Raw genomic sequence first — 6,189 nt, 5'->3', positions numbered from 1 at the left:
GACTGCCCTGTTTTTGTCTGCCGCTTTCCAATCATGACATGATGTTAATATTGTCTACAGACATTTTTATTGATGTTAGTCCATGAATAGTGATGACTGTCTGCCTGGATGTATGTGTATGTTTTTCCATTCGGGACAGCGTGCAGTGAGCATTGAAGGGACTGTGAAAAAATTTACAGTTGCCAGGGCTTCCCCGGGCAAGTGTGCAGAGAAATTGAGCTGGAAAAGCTACGATTCCTCAAAGATTCGAAGAGAATTCCTTATTTTTTTTTTTTTAAAGCCAAAGCAGGGGATAGAAGGATGTAAAAGTTAAAACTCCAAGTGCTGAGGAAGCGATGCTATCAGTAGCTGGAAGACCGCATGGGGTCGTTGAGAGCTGTGATTGGACAGGAGGGAAATACAAACACCGCCACATAAGGACAGGCATGGGAGGAAAACTCCACGCCCATATACGGTAACGAAAGCAGAAAAGCAGAGCACTTGAATGAAATCATGAATGATGATTCATGAATCATGAATGAATCTTCTCGGAAATCATGGAATATCAGGGTAATGAAAGTGATAACAGGACAGTGGGAAATTGTGGTTCTGAAACGAAACAGCGAGAGCATCATGTGAAATGAGGGGAACAAAAACTCATCAGAAACGTAAAAAAACGTGAGTGTTGATCGGCCCCTAGTATCCTTGTCCCCAATGGAAGCACTTTTCATTCTCACATGGGGTGCTTTCTATCCTGGCTTTGACATCATTTGTAAAATGTGTTTGTGAGAACCTAATTTTTACTTAATGTTAATGCTACTGAGGGGTTGCTTGAGTGATATGATGCCAACCGCTCAGAGAATGTTAAAGCTATTGGGCAATGTACAAATATTGTTAAATAATTTAAAATATGGGGCTCCATCCAACATCGCATGAACATGCAACTTCTCCCCAAGTCTGGGGGTATGTAGGAGGCTGCAGGGGGAAAGAGAATCAATTCCTGCAGCAGTATCCATTCTGCTGGTGTATGGACACCATTGGTGGCAGCACATGATGGGCCATGCCAGTCAATGCATTTCTGTATTTTGAAGCTCGAATCTGAAGCCATTGACTTAAATTCAGCAAACCTTTGTACTCAGTGGAACATTTTCACATATCTATGTCCATGGGAGCTTGGTCAGAAAGTCAGGTTTAAATTCTGTGTTGGTAAAATGATTTTCCGCATGATATGTGTTCCACATAACAACTCTTCACCTGAAAAGTATACTTCAGCTATAGACTTTTGCTGTAAATTGGGTAGGTTTCTATTGCTAGTGGTTTTTAAAGGTATGTGCAACCACAGTGAAAGAACACCAAGTTCAATGTTTTTTGGGTACGTTCTCATTTCTGCAGTGAAATCAAAGATTTCTCTAGCTGGAAGTGATGTAAGGGAAGAGGAAAAATATGAATGCTGTGACCACAACAAGGAATGTATATTGGATCTGGCCAGAGCCCAAAGCCTGAGCTGAATTGGGCCCCTTTGGACCAGTTCTGGGATTCCCTACAAAGTGGGTTTCCCTCTAAAGGGCCTGGAACCAAAGTTGGACCTGGCGTGAGGCTATGTTTGCATTTGGCTTTCGGAAGGCAGACAACATGTCTCCCAAAATAGCATCTTTTGCTTTTGTTTCCATCAGTGCTGATTGGGGAGTGAGTGAGTGAGTGAGTGAGTGGGGTTGAGTGACTGACAGGTCCACCTTCTAATAATAGGGCACATTTTACCAGGGGCATTCCAACACTGTGCTTTGAGGAAGGGGAAGGATGGGTCCCTGGGATGGCCATTCTTCCAATGCTACCAGGCTATGAAAAACACACACACCCTTAAACTGGTTTTCAGTCATCATAAATCTCTAGTCCCTGTACATATCCTTCAGAAACTTTACAGGTTTCTTTCCTGGAGACACCTCTATGATGCATGCCATTTTCATACAAATTGCCCCCAAAACATGGGCAGGGGAGGGAAGGGGAAGCAAATCACCCTTCCTATTTAAGGACTTCCCTTCCACATAAAGAGCTGTGGCTATCCTTCTGAAACTTTGCAGTTCTCTTGGGCCACCTCTGTGTTATTGGGTTTGTTTTTTAAATGGTCCAGAAGGAACATAGGGGGATAAGTGCATCCTTTTTTGGATACCCTCAAAAGGTAAGGGCTGCTGTTGCACAAAAATCTCTGTACCTATTCATCTGAAACTTGGCCAGCTTGATTCACTCAGAAGGGGCAATTATTCCTGCAAATTTATCCAGTGCTGTCATGAAATTAAAAAAGTTATCGGCAGTAGCACAAAATCACTGCACCTATTTTTCTGAAATTTAGCAGGCGTAATACCCTCCTAAGGGGCTTAAGTTTGCAAATTCTGACAAACAGAAAAAAAAATTATAGCCATTTCCCCCCATTTCCCGTGATAGTCAATGGGAGGCACAAAGCCTCAGATTTCCAAATCTCGACCCGGTTTCAGTACCCAAGTTGAAGCAGATAGCCTCTGGATCAATCCAAGCAGAATCTGGCCATTTTCTGAACTGCAAAATTGGGGTCTGAGTCTAATATGGTCAGTGCACACCTCCAGCTACAACAGATAGCTAAAATTAATGTAAAAACTGAGCAAAACAATGTGTTGGAAAAATATTTTCCTGTCTTCTTAAATGACCAATCTTTTCAATGTTCGGTAGTTTTCTGGGTTTCACTTTCTTACAAACCACTGCTTACAAATCCATCCAATGGGAATTCTTTAGTACAGACCATACTCTGAAGATAACTTCATGTAACATATTCAGTCACAAATGCCCTTTCTTGGGAGGTTGGGCTTTGTGTGAGAATAGATGGCATAATATGTTCATGTGACAACTGTTAATGTTGGGGAGGGAGCATAATATAAATAACATCAGAGCCCAACCCAGTTACAATCCACCCTTCTGTCTCTTTAATGTTACCTAAGTAAAATGAGAAAATCTCCTACATTTGGATTACATGAGTAGAAAACTTTTAATGGAGGGAGGCAGGAAAATTCTTTTTTTGAACTGAAAGTCTGAGCTGATTTTATGAGAGAAGAGAGAGTGAAGATTGGCTTAGACTGCAAAACCGGAGCATTAAGCACATACCATGAAGCAGCAGTGGTTCCTCGCCCATCACCAGGGTTACCCAGCTCACTCAGGCTTACAACAGCATCTGTGCTAATTTGAAAGACCATGATTAAAAGAAATCCCTTGTGTTTTGTAGGGAACAGAGGCTTGAATTGCTAAAGCGGTGAATTTAACAGCTCAGTTTCTGAATTCCTCTTGATACATTTTGGATGAAAGGAGAATATAAATCTTTTCTAGTATCAGCTAGGCAGCTCTGGACTTAGCTAGCGAATGAGTGAATTGTAAAGCAAACTGTATTAGATATGCTGTAGGCCCACCCAGTGGAGAACTGCAACATAACAAGTGAAATGGATGGAGGTGACTTTAAAAATACGTTGCCAAATGTGTTTTGCATAAAATACTGATCCAGGTTTAGGTTTGTATCTAAACTGTGTTCGCTGTTGCTGTGCTATTCGAAGCGGGAAATGGAGAAGCCAAATGATCAAGCTCAAACTATGAATTATTGCTGATGAAGCCCACGGGCGCTATATCAGATTTCACAGAGGAGGCAGGATTCCCAGTAAGCTTTAATGGCCAGCTCTTGGATACATGCACAGCGAACAGTGAAAAAGCAGTGGGCGGCTCTCTATCCATGGGACGCTCTGCTGGAGGAAGGGGTGGGGGAGCTGATTTTCAATTCCCCCCCCCCTGCAGCCCCCTGTGGCCAACACAGCTTTTCTGGAGGGTCAGGGGACCTATGGAACAGCATGGAAGGTGACACTGGAGACTGCAGGAGGAAAAGGGAATTGGCACCCCCCTTTTTACTTTTCATATGGAAATGAAGTGGTCTTTCATTGGGCATACCATTAAGCAAATGTCAACAAATTACATAGAACATATGCAGCCTGAACAATAACCTCACTCCTAGAGTGTGTGCCTCTTTTGCGCTGTGTGTGTGCACGCGCGGACGTGCGCTCACACCCTGTTATCAGTCATGCAGAAAGGGGCATCTGTGAAGACGTGGATTCCCAATCTATTTTTATCACCTGGCCTTTGTTTCTCATGCCAGCAGGGATGTTTGTTGCTGACTCTGTAACTGAAAGTCTTGTTATTAAAAATAAATGTGATACTCACTTCGGCCTGTGCATTCTCTGCATGGCGGAGGGCAGAGCTATACCAGCAGTCACAAAAGCTGCTGTCCGGATACAGACTTAGCATAGCAGTTTCCTCAGTTGATCCAGATTTCATAATTTCTGATGCAGTCATGGCCACGGAAAAATTCTAGACCATTAGTAACCCCCTGTTGTCACAAATGTTCACTAATACAGGGGCAGGCAAGGTAAATCGAGATCTACTGGTAGATCTCCAGGGGATTTGCAGAAGATTAGTAGGCTTTCCAACTCCCCATCATTTGGGGACAATTTTCCTTCCTTGCTGAGATCAAGAAAGCTTGGGGGGAAATAGGAGAGACTTGTGTGTGAAAGGATTTGTGTGCTCCAGTTCTGGTACTGAAAAGAAATTTCTGGGCTGAGCATGAGTCCTCAGGGCCACCTGGCTCTGTAATTCTATGTCCACCTTCTTGAAGCACTATTTTGCACCTGTGATTCCAGAGAGAAGCAAAATAAATTCCATAAGGCTACACTGCCTGCCCCTGCTCTAATACATTCAAAGTCAGCCTTGCCTAGAGAAAGGTTACTGACATTTTTACTATTATTATTATTATTATTATTATTATTATTATTATTATTATTAAATTTATTAATCGCCCATCTGGCTGGTCACCCAGCCACTCTGGGCAATGTACAACATACAATAAAAACAGTTTAAAACAATAAAATTCTACAATAAAAACATTTTCTAAAATACCCTAACCCACCCCAAATGCCTGCCTGAACAACAGCGTTTTTAATGCACGACAGAAGCTCATTAAAGAGGGGGCATGACGGAGTTCCCTAGGGAGGGAGTTCCACAGAGTGGGGGCCACCACAGAAAAGGCCCTCTCCCTCGTCCCCACCAGTCTAGCTGTCCTGGCTGATGGGACAGAGAGAAGGCCATCCGAGGCTGATCTTGTTAAGCGGCCTGTCGGTGCTGCTGGAGGCGCTCCTTAAGATAGGCTGGGCCAGAACCATCTGGGTTTTAAAGGTCAAAACCAACACCTTGAATTTGGCCCGGAAAACAACTGGTAACCAGTGCAACTCCTTCAGCACTGGAGTGATGTGATCTCGCCGGCGGCTGCCTTTAATCAGGTGAGCCGCCGCGTTCTGTACCAGCTGCAGCTTCCGAACTGTCTTCAAGGGTAACCCCATGTAGAGCGCATTACAGTAGTCTAAACAAGAGGAGACCAGGGCATGTACTACTGATGGGAGCAGATGGTCGGGAAGGAAGGGGCGCAGCCGCCATATCAGATGGAGTTGATACAGCGCTGTCCGGCTCACAACTGACACCTGAGCCTCCATGGACAGCTGGGAGTACAAAATGACCCCCAGGCTGCGGACCTGGTCTTTCAAGGGTAGCCATACCCCATTCAACACCAGGTCAACATCCCCCAGCCTCCTCTTGTCTCCCACCAAAAGTACCTCGGTCTTGTCAGGGTTCAGCTTCAGCTTATTCCTCCCCATCCAGCCACTCACCGTCTCCAGACATTTGGACAGGGATTCTACGGCCAACCTTGGTGAAGATTTAAACAAGAGGTAGAGCTGCGTGTCATCTGCATATTGATGACACTGCACCCCAAACCTCCTGACAATAGCCCCCAGCGGCTTCACATAGATGTTAAATAGCATCGGGGAGAGGATGGAACCCTGTGGCACCCCACAAGTAAGTGGCCACGGGTCCGAAACCTTCTCTCCCAGTGCTACCCTCTGGTACCTGCCGGAGAGGAAGGACCGGAACCACCGCAATACGGTGTCCCCAATGCCCAACCCCTCCAGGCGGTCCAGGAGGACACCGTGGTCAATGGTATCGAAAGCCGCTGAGAGGTCGAGGAGAACAAAGAAGGAGCATTCACCCCTATCCAGAGCCCTCCTCATATCATCTACCAAGGCGACCAAGTAGGGTTGGCGGAGAATTTCTCCCCGAAACTTCGGGGGGCCGAGCACCAACGTGTTCGGCCCCCCGAAC

The sequence above is a fragment of the Heloderma suspectum genome, chromosome 2, assembly GCF_057233095.1.
Source record: "Heloderma suspectum isolate Gila_16-S chromosome 2, 16-S_ref, whole genome shotgun sequence".
In the NCBI taxonomy this organism is placed as follows: Eukaryota; Metazoa; Chordata; class Lepidosauria; order Squamata; family Helodermatidae; genus Heloderma; species Heloderma suspectum.
The sequence above is the reverse complement of the archived record's forward strand: the minus strand, read 5'-3'. Positions refer to the sequence as shown.